We start from the raw sequence: 16,496 nt of genomic DNA, 5'->3' as shown, positions 1-16,496 counted from the left end.
ATAGAAGCTGGGTAAAATAAGACTGAGACCCATTGGGCTCCATTCCCAGGAGGACAGGCATTCTAAGTCACAGAATGAGATAGGAGGTAGTTACAAGATACAGGTCATAAAGACCTTGCTAATAAAACAGGTTGCAGAAAAGAAGCCAGCCAAAACCCACCAAAATCAAGATGGTGATGAGAGTGACCTCTGGTCATCTTCAAGCCTCATTATATATTAACTTTAATGCATTAGCATGCTAAAAGACACACCCACCAGTGCCATGACACTTTACAGATGGCATGGCAACATTCAGAAGTTACCCCATATGGTCTAAAAAGGGGAGGAACCCTCAGCTCCAGGAATTGTCTACCCTTTTCCCAGAAAACTCATGAATAATCCACCCCTTGTTTAGCATATAATCAAGAAATAACCATAGAAATGGGCAACCGGCAACCCTTGGGGCTGCTCTGGCTGTGGAGTAGCCATTCTTTATTACTTTACTTTCCTAATAAACTTGCTTTCACTTTACTTTATGCCCCAAATTCTTTCTTGCATGAGACTCAAGAAGCCTCTCTTGAGGGTCTGAATCGAGACCCCTTTCTGGTAATGCTTGGACATGCTACTTAGCTGCTCTGGGCTTCAGCGTTCTTATCTTTAAAAGAGAAATGTGTACCTCCAATGGTTGGTATAATATTACAGGAGCTGGGCCAGGTGCCATGGCTCATGCCTGTAATCCCAACTCTTTGGGAGGCCAAGGCGGGCGGATCACGAGGTCAGGAGATCAAGACCATCCTGGCTAACTCGGTGAAACCCCGCCTCTACTGAAAATACAAAAAATTAGCCGGGCGTGGTGGCGGGCACCTGTAGTCCCAACTACTCGGGAGGCTGAGGCAGGAGAATGGCGTAAACCTGGGAGGCGAAGCTTGCAGTGAGCTGAGATTGTGCCACTGCACTCCAGCCTAGGCAAGAGAGCAAGACTCCGTCTCAAAACAAAACAAAACAAAAAACAAATATATATATATATATATATATATATATATATATATATATATATATGGAGTTATTAATAATATATGTAAAGCACTCAGCACAAGCCTGTCAAGGTGTGTACTCAACAATAGTAGCTTTTTGCTGTATTAGTAGCTTTTGGCTCAGCTCAGATCAGAATTTAAATCCCAGTTCTCCTACGTACTAACTATATGTACTTGGTCCAATCATTTCACCTCTATAAGTCTTGTTTGTTGGTTGGTTTTTTGAGATATATAAAACGAGACAAGATTATCTATCATTCAAGGCTTCAGAGAACACAGAGCAGATATTTAAGAAATGATGGCTATTCTATGTTAGTTCTTTAGAACGGATTTTAACGTTCACATCAATTTGCCTTTGCCTGTTACTTGGGCTCAGTTCAGTCCTTACTACTGTCCTGTCCACACTGGCACTGGCAGGGAACTCTCTTCTTAAAGAAGAGATGGTTTTCTTCATTTTGTGTTTGTGGGAAGGCCCTCTTACATACGCCTGCCCTCAGATTGTCCCAGAACCAGAGCATGGAGACCCCACAAACCATGGGGAAAAAGATAAAATCATGCCTTTTAATAAGTGAATAAAGATGATCCCAGACATATTCTGTAGATGTTTTCCCATTTTTACCAAACAGTCCCTGTCTTATTAGAATGTATTCTTAGCCATCTGGCTTCCATCGAAGCCTAAAATTCAGTCAGGCACAATAAGACAATATGATAATGAAAGAAAACAAATATTTTACCCCAAAATATAATTCTTGGACATATTTTGAGATGGCTGTTCAGAGAGCCAGCAAACAGAATTAGCCCTGGAAAGCTGTCTTTTTTAGGGGCAGATTTGCATCTGTAGAGAAAATCTGCATTGAGGAAGCCAGGCTTTCTCTGAGAGCCTTCTCTCATCCAGACCTAGGAAAGATGAACTGAGAGTCTGACATCTTTCAAGATCTGAAAGAAACATTCACCATCTATCCTCTCTGAGAGCTTCTACCTGTGACGTTTCATCTACATAACAAGACCACCTTCGCTAGCAAGGATTCCTCTTCTCCTGGTCCCATCCGTGTTTTACCACTCACCAAACCCCTATTCTTTCTGGAACTTCAAGATGGCATAAAAGCATCAACCACCTGCCATTTTTTTACGTTCTATTTTGTATGACTCCCACACACATTAATAGCTTTGTGTGCCCTTTCTTCTATTAATCTGTCTTTTGTCAGTTGATTTTTAGCAAACCTTCCGACGGCAAGGGGGAAGTTTTCCATTTGCCCCTACGAAAAGAACTGGATGAACAAGATGACATAAAAATACAAAACCATAAAAGAAAAAGTGGTTAGATGTGACTACATTAATTTTGTTTGTTTATTTTAGCATCTCCAAGGCAAAAAGACAATATAAAAATAAAATGTCAAATGATACATGAAAAAAATTATGACATGTATGGCAGTCTAAGCATTAATGCTCTTAATACCATATACAAAGAGCATTTGCAAATCATTAATATGAAAAGGACCAGTGTCTCATTAGAAAAAAAAAATAGGCAAAGGAGATAAAGAGGACATTCACAAAAAAAGACATACAAAGGATGAATAAACAAAGGAAAAATGGTCAACTTAGTTAGTAAACAAATAAAAATAAAGTTTCATCAGATGGTCAAAGGTTTTATAAACGGAGGATTTTTGGTGTTTGAAAGGACGTGGAAAATGGTATTTTGTATACTGTTGATAGAAATTTTCAGAAGGGCAGCATATATCTGGTAACATGTACCAAAAACTTAATGTGCACATCATTTGATCTCATAATTCCATTTTTAGGAATTCATCCTAAGATAAATATATATAAAAGGGTATTTGCTACAGAATTGCTTATAATAGAAAAAAGTAAAACAAGCTAAAAATCTAACAATATGTCATTGATTAAAAACAATAATTAATCAATGCCTTATCTATACAGCAGAAAACGTACTTTCATTAATTATATATATCATAGAATTATACCTATTGGGAATAGGTAGCTATCCAGGCAGAGAAACCAGCTTGTGCAAACGCCCTATAATGGGAAGGGCTCCAGCTCCACATGGGGTTTTGCAATCAGCTTTACCTTTGCGGGAGTCTGCCCTAAGTTAAGCCTGAATGTGAAACTTCACTAATCAGGGCCCCTATCTTTTGTGTTCACTGCTATTTGCCAAGTGCTTTGCACAGCCCCAGCACAATACACCTGTTAAACTGCCCTGCATGCCATTTCTATAGAAGTGTTTCTCTGTGGGTATACGGAAGAATGCTCAGCAAATGTTAACAGTGGTGACCTCTCAGTTGAAGGGCTTGGGGGATGCTTTCTTCTTTCTACTTTTATGTGTTGCTTGAAATGTTAATGATAACCATGAGTTGGCTTCATAATTAGAAATAATTGTGTTATTGTTCTTTTAAAAGTTTATGAAGAAAAAAAAGATCTGGATATAACAGAAAGTACCTACTAGCCATTGAATTCAGATATTTTTGGTTTATTTCTTGAACATAGCCTCTTACTCTTCTATCAAAGGCTACAAACAAGGCAGCCACACTTGACTGTCAGTGGCTGAAAAGACACCTGACACTGACACAGTCTGGGGACAGTCAACAGTATTTGGCTCACATTCAGAGAGAAGCCGCCCCCAACCCCAGACCTGCAGTGCTGGTTGCCCCTCCATGGAAAGGAATGTTCTTCCCTTCCTTCCACCACCTGGCAGCAACACACCACTTATCCTTTTACTCCCAACTCAGCCTCACCTCCTCTGGAAGCTTCCTCAATCCTGGCGCTTTTCCTCTATGTCCCTGCAATGTTCTCTTCATTGCTCTTGTATCACCATCTCTCTAGAGTTCTAAGTGATCCATTTACTTACCTGTCTCATTCATTCTCATGAGCTCCTTGAAAGCAGGAAGGCTGTTTTACTCTATAGTTAATAGTTTTATGCTATTTGCAGGCCCAGCCTATCACCCAATACATAGCAGAAGCTCAATAAGTACTTGTGAATGAACAAGCAGACAGTAGCAACTTTATCCTGGGCTTTGCCATACAGTTATTACTATGCCCTAAGAAACTTTCCCACACTTCAAGTTCTTTTGCAGCTGGCTTGGCCTGGCCCCCCAGCTGCGTCAGGTACTCTGCAGATACCAATTCACATGACTACATTCCTGGTCTGAGGGATGGAGGTGGTTTACCTTCCAAACATCAGGGAGGTCAAAGGATGCCACCCTTATGTATCCTCTGACTGCCTCAAACTCTGTTCAAATAAAAACAAGATGGGAGACCAGTTTAAAGTCAGATCAAAGCTTCTGAGGCTTGTCGTGTGTCCAGACACCAAAGCATTCTGAAGGAAAAGGCAATATTTCTCCAATCCACGTTTTACCAGTGGATAGAAAACACACACTGATCCTGATCCTTGCCACCCTGCAAGCAGAACTTTCTCACGCATGAAAGGGCTCTGGGCAACCCAGCAGTCACATTTTCTTACTCTGAACCCCTCTACCCATGAGCTTCCGGGTGGGTTTACACCAAGCAAGCCCGGGCAGCCCAAGTTATAGAAATGTTACTAGAACAAAGAGGAAGAACAAAAACTGTGAAGTTACGTGTGTTGACAGACCAGCGATGTTTTTATCTGATTCAGTGAGTTTTTCTCTGAGGTTTAGCAGGAATTGCAAATGCTGAGCTGTTCCACCTGAGCTGAGCTTTTAAAATGCTGCTGCTTTGGAATCAGAACTGTAGGAAAGAATAATGCTTCCATTAACAACAAGAAAGAGTGTTAGAACAGTATCTTTCTAGTACTTCAAAAGCAGGACAGGGTCCAGGGACGAGACTCTTGGGAAGCACACTGGCAACATTAGCTTCCAGGGCGTTCTCACCCTGCCCTCTTCATGCCTAACAGTGACTTCCGTCTAGGAATATATTTCATGGGAAAATCCAAAATACAGGGAGGATCTTCCACTGTTTATATTAGGAAGAAAGGAAGGGAGGGAGGAAGTAAAAAAGAAAGGAGGGAGAGAGGGAAGGAAGAAAGGAGGGAAGGAAGGAAGGAAAAAAGGAAGGATTAGTCTAAAAACCTACCATTTACAGATATTTAAGAAATTAATGTAATTCTAGTGACTAGTTTATTGTGACTCCATTAAAATGATTTTGAAGAGTATGCAACAACACGGAAAATGCTTACTATATGACTTTACGAGAAAATACAGAATATGAATACATTATAATCACATAATTTTGGGAAAGACAGAAAAGTATAAAGACAAAAGTAAACAAAAATTAACAATTCAATCACCCAGGGAACTATTATTAACAGAATGTTTTCATCCAGTCATTTTTCACTTCATGTAGGTACATATATACACAAACACGTATTTTAATGAAATAAAATTGAGATCTCATGATGTATACTTACCTTTATATCCTACCTTTTTTTACACATTTTATTTATCGGCTTTATACATTCTTTAAAAATATGATTGTCAATACTTGCATAGAAGTCTATCATATGAACATCCCATGATATATTATGTTGAACCATATAAAAATGCTGCTTTGTAAATCAACATTTTATATGATTCAATAATTTTATATCAGCAGTTTTAAATGATTTTACTCAGTATTTACCTAATTCTCATTTGGAGGACTTGGGTTACATTAATTACAATGCAATCATTATCAATAAATATTTAGTACCTTTGCACTTATTTCTACAAGGAGAATTTGTAGATAAGCATATTTTTAAGATCCCTCAAATGTTTTTTCATATTGCCCTTCAGAAAACTTGTACCTATCCACATTCCCATAGTAGTCCTTCTCATATTGTTTTTACTGCACTCCAAATGCAAGAAACTGCTTATATTTTCTATTTAACACATGATGTTCTAGAAAAAAATGCCATTTTTTCATACTTGCCATTTAAGACAATAGTTTCCCCAGAATAGGGCCTGTTCCGGGGTGGGGAGGGGGGCGCGGAAGGGAAGAGATAGCATTAGGACAAACACCTAATGCATGCGAGACTTAAACCCTAGATGATGGGTTGATGGATGCAGCAAATCACCATGGCACATGTATACCTATGTAACAAACCTGCATGTTCTGCACATATATCCCAGAATTTACAGCATAACAACAATTTTTGAAGAAAATGTTTTCCTGGAATAGTTGTGAATAATTTATCTCATCAAAGCTTGTTTATGTCAGGAGAAAGGACTTTCTGTTGAAGTCTTCTATCTGGACAGATCAAAATTGGAAATCAGTTCTGAAGTTTAGGGTAAAAAACAAACAGGATATGTTCTGGGGCAAAGTAAATACAGCAATGGGAAAAAACACAGGGAATTCGAAATTCCAGGGTTAAGTTGAGATTTTTCAAGGTTAGAATCTAGTGAGGTTATGGAAGCCCACTAGTTCAGACTGAAACAGAATGAAGCATGAAAGGATGATCACCAATAAAAGGATGTTATGGAAGCCCACTAATTCAGACTGAAACAGAATGAAGCATGAAAGGATGATCACCAATAAAAGAGAGCTCTTGGATGTCTTTGTTGTTTGGTGATGTCTCCATCTCTGCCAGCATAACACCTGCATCCCAATCAGCATTCACTTCTCTACGGTGACCTGTCACCCAGCTGTCACAACCTCACATGGTGGCACAGTGTTGGTTGATGGGTAAAGTCTGAGGGGATAGAAATTATAAAAAGATGGAAGGGAGATAATTTAGAGAGTGCCCTCTTAGGGGAATTTCTACTAGCTCCTTTTAATGCAAATCACCACTGGTTCAGATAAATAGCCTCACAAGGGTAGTAAGTAAATCTTTGGCCATTCTGGCCATCTTCTCCACAAAAGACAAAGGAGAATTTTGGAAGGGTTACAGAGGCTTCCAGGGCCCACTACAGCCAGGGGCCTGCCTGGGACTTCTTTAAAGAGAGCTTAAAGGGTGACTTTGTTCTCCAGAAAACAATCTAAAGAAAAGGCAGAAACTCTCTAGCCAAAGTGACCCCAGGCCAATTAAAACATGAAACTGAATAAAAATATGGAGACCTTTCAAGGGAAGGCTCCATAATGAGCAGGTGCAAAAGCTTCTTTGAGCCATGGCAAGTCCCTGCTTCCCAATAAAACTTCGGATCCCCCAAGTTTGCTTGGCTGGGGACTCCTCTAGGAACAGAGCACAGAGCTCTCCTGGAGTCTTTGAAAGACATTTTCACAGATTGCTATAAGCCCACCAGCACCAGGTACACTATCAGCAGAGATGCTTAAACCAGGAAATCAGCTTGATCTAGCTCATGAATGCAACCACATCTAATTTTCCTTCTCCCAGATCACTGGCTCTAAAGACATTCAAGCTGCAATAACTTAGTTTCACACATCACAAGCCACTAAGTTTCACACTTGTCAAAGATTAATGAATTACATTTGAGCTGTGGGTCCAGGTCTGGACCTGACCCTCGTCTCTGTACAGTTTCCCTTCCTTTCAGTTTCTCAGATGCCTGTCCTATGGGGCAACCAGTCATAAAAACAGATAGGAGACAGAAAGTGGGCCCTGAAGTTTCCACATTTCAGAAAAGATCAAGAAACTCAGCTTTCAATCCTCTTAAAAATGTTCCTCCTCCTACGTCTGATTCAGAAGGCATGCATGCAGAACTAACCCCACACAGAACTTCTTAATTATATATAATAACTTTTCCTCTCATAGGGTGTAAACCTCATATAGAGGTTTACACCAGTGGCTCTAATATTCTTTCCATAAATACTTATTTGGGACATATCTCCATACATAACCATTTCCCACTGCCAACGTTGGATATTGCGTACATTAATATTACTTTCCCTCTTCTCAATCTATGACCAGTACTTGAAAACTTCATCTAAAATATGCTTTGGGGATTTAGGGTTTCTGGAAGACCCACTTAAAGCCTTAGAGAACATCTCTGGGGTTAGTATCTATTTTCAGGAGCCTTGGACAAATGTTTTGTCTCCTATTCTTAAATGTTACATCACAGAATTAAGACGAGGCCCCTCCTATATTGTGAATGAATTTGAAGTAGAATTATATCTGAAGGGGTTTATAAAAATATATTTTATGTTTTTGTCTAGCCTGTTTACATAATGGTAATATTTACAAGTGAAACCCAATGTGGCACTTAATTGAGTTTGTATTTTTTCCAAATATATTCTTAGCCCCCAATTATTTAACTCCCATGGGAAATGGTCAGATCACACTTTTTCCATTTCAGAAGAGAAGAAACTGATTATATTTTAAACCATTTTTTCACTTCTAGTATAATCAAGAAAGTTTCTACCAGACTCTAGCATCCAACAGATAACAACTACAAAGCATGGACAAATTATACAAAGAAAATTATACAAATTATACAAAGAAAAATGAAATATCCAAAGGTACTAGAGAGTAAACTCTAGTAGGAAAATTCTGAAAGGAAACTGAGATTTGATAGAAGGGATTGGTGCAGGTGAGTTAAGAGTATTTATGTCTTCTGCTGAAAGGCAGGTCAAAGTCAGTGCCACACAGAGTAACTAAAATTCTAATAGAAAAACCAAGTCTTTCTAGACTAAAGAATCAAAGGTCATAATTTGGGGCAACCACAGCTACTGGAAAATAGGCAGGAAAATCCCTGAAAAAGTGAACTAGTGAGAAGGAGCTCCAAATTTTCTACATATATTTTTTCTAAGTATCTGAATCACCCCTGAATCACATATGTATTTGGTAGACTCAATGCACCTCAGCAAAGAAGAAAGAAAGAAACAACAAGAAAAGCTAAACTGGTCAGGTGCAGTGGCTCACACCTGTTATCTCAGTACTTTGGGAGGCTGAGGCAGGAGGATCACTTGAGCTCAGGGGTTTGAGATCAGCCTGAGCAGTATAGTGAGACCCTGTCTCTATTTTAATGATAACAACAACAACAACAACAACAAAGAGAGAGTATGCTATATAGTTTGAGCTACAAAGGTAATTGCCTGCTGAAATAAAACATCAATAGTCTTCAGAGGGAAGTAATACAAATCAGAATACCTACAACCAATCATTCACAATGTCCAGAGTATAATATGAAATTTATTACCATATGAAGAAACTATCCCCAGTAAAATAAAGAAATATATTCTTACAATGAATTCAAAGATAATAAATCTCTATTGAGAAACAGAAACTATTAAAAAAAAGAATTAAATTGAAATTTTACCACTGAAAATCACCATATCTAAAAGTTAAAATTCACTCATTGTGCTTCATAGAATGGAAAATACAGAAGAGTCAGTAAGCTTGAAAACAGATAAATGGAAATGATCACTCTGAAAGACAGAGGGAAATAGATTGAGGAAAATAGAATATATCCTCTTGAGCTCATGGACCTATGAAGCAATAACTAAAGATCTAACATATGTGTCATAGGAGTCTCAGGAGGAGAGAGGAGAGGAGAGTTGAGAGTGAGCATTAAAAAATATGTAAAGGTATAATGACTGAAAAGTTTCCAGATTTGTTAAAAGACTTAAATTTACAGATCCAAGAAGCTTAATGAACTTCAAACAGGAAAACTGTATGTAGTTTCATCATAGTTAAACTGCTAAAAAACAAAGATAAGGAAAAAAGTCTTGAAAGCAGTCAGATAAAACCACACATTACACACAGTAGAACAATGGTTGAAAAATACTAACTTCTCATTTAAAATTTTGGAGCCAGAAGACAGTGGAACAATATCTTTTAAATAACTAAAAACAGAACAAATAAAAATCTGTTACACCTGAATTCAATATGCAGTGAAAAGATCTTTCAAGAATGAGGCAAAATAAAGACCATTTTCATATAAAATAAAACTAAAAGAATTTATGATTAGTTATCTGCACCAGAAGAAAAGCTAAAGGAAATTCTGCAGGCTGGAAGGAAACAATACCAAATAGAAACACAGATTTATAGAAAAGAATGTAAAACATCAAAAATGGTAAATATCTTGGTAGACATAAAAGACCTTTTCATCTTTATTTCTTTTAAATTCAGAAGGCTATTTACAAAAAAGCATAACATTGCCTCATGGAATTCACAATGTATGTTAGCATACTACATGTAATAACTACAGCACAAAGGACAGAGGTAGCATGGACTCATACAGCTGAAACCCCTAGAATAACCTTTAAAAATAATGCACAAAGGTGTATCTAAAAATACAATAGGCATTTTTGGTTGGTTGGTTGGTTTGTTTGTTTGTTTGTTTGTTTTTGAGAAACAGGGTCTTGCTCTGTCACCCACGTTTCAGTGCAGTGGCAATGATCATAGCTCACTGGGCTCAAGTAACTCTCCTGCCTCAGCCTCATGAGTAGCTGGGACTACAGGCATGCACCACCATGCCAGGCTAATTATTTTATTTTCTGTGGAGGCAGGATTTCGCTTTGTTGCCCAGGCTGGTCTCAACTCCTGGCCTCAAGAATCCTCCTGCCTTGGCCTCCCAAAGTGCTGGGATTACAGGTGTGAGCCACCACACACAGCCTACAATAGACATTTTTAGAAAGCAATCCTAGAGGAGAAAAAAGGAAAAGCAGAAAAATAACAAAAAAAATTAATAAAACAGTAGACCTAAATCCAACCATATCAGTAATTTTATTAATTGTTTATAGACCAAACAGAAATTGTCAGAATTAATTTTTAAAAAAAAAAGACAAGACCCAGTCACCAGAAATGCACTTTAAATCCTATAAGGAAGCCAAGAAGCGTATAAGCAGTCCAAGCTATAACACAAAAACAAAACAAAAAGCAAATTTATGGAAAAAACTTGACAAATCTCCACAAAAGTCTATGCTTGAGAAAATAGCCTCTATGACTTTTCAAACCTTATGCTTCAGAACCAAGTACACAATTTACTGATTTTAGCCAGACAGCAAGATCATTTTCTATATTCAACTTTATCTCCATTAACATATAAAGAATTATTCCACATGTAAGTGAGACATCATCAAATTTTTTATTTGAACATTACATTCTTACTTGCATTTTGAGAGGGGGTAGGAAATGTGGGCTCTGATTGAGTTTTGAGGAATATTGGTTAGGTATTTTGTAGAATGACTCTCATTTTGGGTTTGTATGGTGTTTTTCTCACAATTACATTAGAGTTACGAGTTTTTCTTTTTCCATTCTCCATTCTTTAGAAGCAGGTCACTAACTCTAGCCCACACTCATGGTGGAGGGAATTAATTAGGTTCCATCTCCTGGAGAGGGTGGCATCTACATAAATTATTTGAAATTCTTCTAAAGGGAAAAATATTTTAATTTCTTTTTTCCTCCATTTTCAACCATTTATGTATATCAGTATGAACTCATATATATTTATTTTGTCTTTTGAGTTATAGTATAACACCATGCCATCTCTTTTTAATTTAAGTGAAATCATTTTCTGTGCATAGAATTTTTTTTTAAGAGACTTTAAGTTTTGGAGCAGTTTTAGGTTCACAGTAAAACAGAACAGAAGGTACATAGCTTTGTCCATAACCAACAACCCCTACAGATGGGTAATAGACAAAGCTGTGTACCTTCTGATATTGACACATCATTATACGGTAATGACATATCATTATATCCAGAGTCCATAATTTACATTATGCTCTTGGCATTGTACATTCTATGGTTTGGGACAAATGAATAATTTGTCCATGAATCCACTATCATAATATCTTAGAGTACTTTACCCTAAAAATCCTCTGTGCTGCACCTATTCAGTTCTCCCTTCCCTCTAGTCCCTGGCAACTACTGATCTTTTAACCATCTCCATAGTTTTCTTTTTCAGGATGTCATATAATTGAAATCATAAGGTGTGTAGCCTTTTCAGATTTACTTCTTTCACTTAGTAACACACATTTAAGTCTCTTCCATGTTCTTTTGTGGCTTGATAACTCATTTCTTTTTAGCACGGAATAATATTCCAGTGTCTGGATGCACTACAGTTTACCCAGTCACCTACTGAAGGACATCTTGATTTGCTTCCAAGTTTTGGTAATTATGAATAAAGGTGCTATAATTATTTGTGTGCAGGTTTTTGTGTGGACATAAGTTTTCAACTCCTTTGGGTAAATACTTAGCAGCACAAGCTGTGGATTTTATGGTAAGAGTATATTTAGTTGTGTAAGAAATTGACAAACTGTCTTCTAAATTGGATTTTTGCATTCCCATCAGCAAAGAGCAAGTGTTCCTGTTGCTCTACATCCTCTCCAGCATTTGTTTTTGTCAATGTTCCAGATTTTGACTATTCTAATAAATCTGTAGTGGTAGCTCATTGTCATTTTAATAGGCATTTTGATGATGACATATGATGTGGAGCATTTTTTCATATGCTTATTTTCCATCTTTATATCTCCATTGGTGAAGTGTCAAAGTCTTTGGCCCATTTTTTAAAAAATGAGGTTGTTTGTTTTCTTATTGTTGAGTTTTAAGGGATCTTTGTATATTTTGGATAACAGTTCTTTATCAGATAATGTCTTCCACAAATAATTTCTCCCAATCTTTAGCTAGTTTCTTAGTCTCTTGACAGTATCTTTCATGTAGCAGAAATTTTCTATTTTAATGATGTTAGCTTATTAATTCTTCCTTTCATGAACTGTACCTTTGGTGTTGCAACTAAAAAATTACCCCAAACCCAAGGTTGTCTAGATTTTTTCCTATACTATCTTCTAAATGTTTTATAGGTTTACGCATAGGTCTGTATCCATTTTTAGTTAATTTTCATAAAGGGTATAAGTTCTGTGTCTAGATTTATTTACTTTTTTGCATTTGGACATCCAGTTGTTCCAGCACCATTTCTGTCTTGATTATTGACTGTAGCTTTATAGTATGACATGAAGTCAAGTAGTGACTATCCTCCAGCTTTGTTCTTCTCCTTCAATATTGTGCTGACTATTCTGGATCTTTTGTGTCTCCATATAAACTTTAATATAAGTTTGTCAATATCCACACAAATAACTTGCTGGGATTTTTATTGAGATCACACTGAATCTATAGATCAATTGAGCCGTCCTATCCATGAACACAGAATATCTCTCCATTTATTTAGTTGCCCTTTGGTTTATTTCATCAGAGTTTTGTCATTTCCCTCATATAGATCTTGTACATATTTTGTTATACATATACCTAAGTATTTCATTTTGAGGTATGCTAATGTAAATGGTATTATGTTTTTAATTTCAAATTATATTTATTGTTGATATATAGAAAAGTGACTGACTTTTGTGTATTAACTTTGTATCCTGCAAGTACCAGGAGGTTGGTTTGGTTTTTTTGTTTGTTTGTTTGTTTTTGGTCAATTCTCTTAGATTTTCTACGCGATCATGTTATCTGAGAACAAAGACAGGTGTGTTTTTCCCCCCCTTCTCCATCTGTGCACCTTTTATTTCCTTTCTTGTCTTATATTAGCCAGGACTTTCAGCACAATGTTGAAAAGCAGTGCTGAGAGGGGACGTCTTTGTCTTGTTCCTGATCTTGGTAAGAAAGTTTCAAGTTTCCAACTTGAAGAAACTTGAAGTATGATGTTAGCTGTAGGGCTTTTGTAGACATTTTTAAATCAAGTTGAGGAAGTTCCCCTCTATTCTAGTTTACTGAGTTTTTCATTATGAATACGTGTTGGATTTTGTCAGATGCTTTTTCTGTCCATATTGATATAATCATGTGATTTTTCTTCTTTAGCCTGTTGATGTGATGGATTACATTAATTGATTCTCAAATGTTGAACTAGCCTTGCACACCTGGGATAAATTCTGCTTCATTGTGGTGTATAATTCTTTTTATACATTGTTGGATTCAATTTGCTAAAATTTTGTTGAGGATTTTTGATCTATGTTCATGACAGATACTGGTCTGTAGTTTTCTTTTCTTGTCTTTGTTTGGTTTTGGTATTAGGGTAATGCTGGCCTCAAAGAATGAGCTAGAAAATATTCCCTCTCAACTTTTATTTTGAAGAAATTATAGGTAACTAGTATAATTTCTTCCTTAAATATTGGTAGAATTTACCAGTGAACCTATCTAGGCCTGGCATTTTCTGTTTTGGAAAGTTATTAATTATTGCTTCAATTTCTTTAAGAGATATAGGCCTATTCAGAGTGTCTACTTCTTCTCGTGTGGGTTTGGCAGATAAGGTTTTCCAAGGGATTCATTCATTTCATCTAGGTTATTAAATTTGTGGGCATAGAGTTGTTCATATTATGCCTTTATAATCTTTTTAACGTTCATAGGATCTGTGGTGATGTCCCCTTTTTATTTCTGATACTAATATTTTGTGTTCTCTTTTTTGTAATTAGTTTGACTAGAGGCTTAATAATTTTAATAATCTTTTCAAATAATCAGCTTTTGGTTTTGCTGATTCTATTGATTTCCCACTTTTAATTTAGTTAATTTCTGCACAAATTTTTTATTCCTTTTTTCTACTTTGGATTTAATTTGGTCTTCTTTTTCTAGTTTCCTATAGTGAAAGCTTAGATGATTGATTTTAGATCTTTTCTTCTATTATAATATATGCATTTATGCTACAAATTTCCCTCTAAGCATCACTTTTGCTACATCCCACAAATTTTGATTTTTTTTTCATTTTCATTCTGAACCTTTTTGATTCACGTAATCTGTAATGTACATTTCTATATCACCCTACGTAGATCTATTCCACTTTAACTGGTATATAATATTACATTATATGGCTATTTCATATTTTACTTATTTAGTGCTATTTTATAAGATCCTTAAGTTGTTTTAATTTTTATTCTTATTCAAACAATGCTCAATAAAATATCTGTGTATATCTTTATATATTGCAGGATTATATCAATAAGATAAATTCCTAACGTTGGAATTGCTTAGTCAACTGATACATATATTTTCCAATGTGATAAATATTATCTAATTGTTTTGCAAAAGTGTTGCACCAGTTAATACTCATGATGAGCTTTCAATAGGTCATTGCTTTTGTAGGAGGAGATCCACTCTCCTTTTTTAATTGCAAAGCATAGTCACCTTACCTAATTACAGCAGGATGTCATACCTGTATATTTTGCTAGAAACACATTAACCTAGAGATGTGTGACTTAAATGTTAATCTTAGGTGTTGATATGCTCTGATGAGTAAGAAATTGATAAAAGCTAGAGACAAAATGGGAGAAATAACTTGAGGCTTGCTGTAACAGTAACAGAAAATAAAAATCAAGAGAAAAACAGTTAGAGGGGGGATAAAGCAAAACATAAACCAAAAAGGGGGAAGGGGAGAGTGAAGACCACAGAGATGTGGTTAATCAACAACAGGATGTGACAAACTGGGGAGCTGACCAATATCCTTAACATAAGATTTCGAGAAAAATAGAGCTCACAGGGTAGACTTAAACCTGGGAATCATTCTTCATATTTACCCAAAGAGACCTATGGCACTAGCGAGTATTTGTTTTCTCAGGTACTAGTGATTCAAAGACAGGGAGATTAAAAAGGGGAAAATTAAGATCAAAAGCCTAACTTATTTTATGCAAGAGATAGTTGAATTCTAAAATTTTTGTTTTTTGTTTTTTTACCCTCTCATAGGCCTAGCTTTAGGATTTCTTTCACCATAAATTCTTTCATAGATGGGATCCCTGTCTGCTACAGCAGATGCTACCCCTGAGAGACTTGAAGTGACCTCTACCTCACACATGAGAGGAAAGACTCTTCTGTTTACTTCTTGGGGAATGTAGTGATTCAGGACTGTAGTGTTTCCTCTTGGAGTCTCTCTTAGAGGTTTTCCTATTGTTTTTGCTCTAAGCAGAGTCCCCACATTCACACTCCGCCAACCCCCTGCACAGCACAATCAATATTAACTCATTCGTAACAGAGGAGCAGCCTCTTTTCCAATCACAGTTCTGCTGACTTGTTTGGGATTGGTTTGGGTTGAGTCACTAAGAGACATATTAGATTAAGGCACTGGTCTTTTTAATAATAATATAGAATCTCCACACTTCTCAAATAGACCTCAAGTTTAGGAGTCATTTATTTTCATTACCCTCTCTTCATGGGAAAAATTGAGGATCCTGTTTATTTATTTAGAACAACAATAAGCTGAATCACTCTTGCTATTTAACATCTGACTTTTTAGAAAATATTCTTTGTTGTGCCTGAAGGCAATGCTGCAAAGGAAACAACCATTTTAAAAATAGGAAAGATAAATTAAATAATACCAATTTACAAACAAATTTAAAATCAAAACAACCCCCGCTACACTCTCTTCTTGGTCAGCTCTGCCTCAGCCTAAGAGATCAGTAGGTAAACGTTTTGTTACCTCTGTTTGCACACATGGATCATCAGGTGAGAGGGTGGGTGTTTGGGAGGAGTTGGGGAGAGGGGTGAAACAATATTTTTGCACCAAATAACTCGGACTCTCCAGTTTGTAGTTAGTTTATAATAAGTTTGTGATCCATGGATCTTTGTAACTTAAGGAACCATAATGACAATTCCAAAGGCTACATTAATTCCTTTTTAAAATAAAAGAAGGAGGGTCTGCT

This window comes from Macaca nemestrina, chromosome 6 (genome assembly GCF_043159975.1).
Source record: "Macaca nemestrina isolate mMacNem1 chromosome 6, mMacNem.hap1, whole genome shotgun sequence".
Classification (NCBI taxonomy): Eukaryota; Metazoa; Chordata; class Mammalia; order Primates; family Cercopithecidae; genus Macaca; species Macaca nemestrina.
Note: the sequence above shows the minus strand (reverse complement) of the source record.